Genomic DNA, 1,219 nt, shown 5'->3' on the forward strand with positions numbered 1-1,219 from the left:
CCCCCCCCCCTCAGCGTCGGCCCGCGGTGGGTGCGGGGGAGCCCGGGGGGAAGCCGTTCCCCCGAGGGCCGGCACCGCACGCAGGTCCCGAGCACCGCGCTGCCCCATGGTCACCCCCCGCCCCGAACTCGACGGCTCCCTGGAGCCCCCGGGGAGGAGGGGGAGGACCTGGCGGGGGGTGTCGGGGTCCGGGGGAGCCCCCAAACGCCGCACCAATGTCCAAGTGGCGAGCGGTGTTCCTCAGGGGTCGGTACTGGGACCGGTGCTGTTTAACACCTTTGTCGGGGACACGGACAGTGGGATGGAGCGCACCCTCAGCAGGTTTGCTGATGACACCGAGCTGGGTGTCATGGTTGATACCCATGGTTGATACCCATGGTTGATACCCATGGTTGACACACGTGGTTGACACACATGGTTGACACACAGGAGGGAAGGGATGCCATCCAGAGGGACCTGGACAGGCTGGAGAGGTGGCCTCATGCAAACCGCATGAAATTCACCCAAGCAAAGTCATGAAGTTCACCCATCAAGTCATGAAGTTCAGCCAAGTCAACTCATGAAGTTCACCCAAGTACTGTGTGCAGGTCTGGAGCTCTGGAGCTGCCTGCCCTTCCACATCCCCTGCTCAAATTGCCCCACTACAATCATAGCCAGGGAATCACAGCCACAGACCTGAGAATACACGGAATTTGCAGGGTGCTCCAGGCACACCTTCCCCAAGTCTTGGGGGCTCCGCTCCCCCTGACGCCCCAGGGACACCTCTAGAAGGTCCCTGCCTCAGCCCAGGTCAGGGCTCCGACACCAAAGATGGGACACTGGCATCAGCCGTCCTCTCGGCAGGGATCTGCCACACCACCAGCACCACCAAGTCTCAAGGTTTTCATCAAATATTTCACACGAGTATCCTAATTACTGTGGGTAAAGCCATCTTGGAGCTATTAGCGCGTTACTGATAAATGGCTGGGCGTTAATGGCAGCAGGTACCGGAACATACAGTCCCTTCTGTAATGAAACACCTCATTGCTTCCCTTAAAGCACTTTTAAAAAACATTCGTGCCCTTCCCTCAACTGGCTCAAACCCAGTCTTTTCATAGCTTTGTCCTGGTTGCAAAGTCTACGTCGTGCTGTCCCGCACGGCCATACCTCTGTCCTGCCCGTCCCCAAAGGACAGATGTCACTCAGCAATGTGTTTACTCTGCGTTTAACGAGCCACCGC

Source organism: Calidris pugnax, unplaced genomic scaffold (assembly GCF_001431845.1).
Source record: "Calidris pugnax isolate Ruff unplaced genomic scaffold, ASM143184v1 scaffold52, whole genome shotgun sequence".
Lineage (NCBI taxonomy): Eukaryota > Metazoa > Chordata > Aves > Charadriiformes > Scolopacidae > Calidris > Calidris pugnax.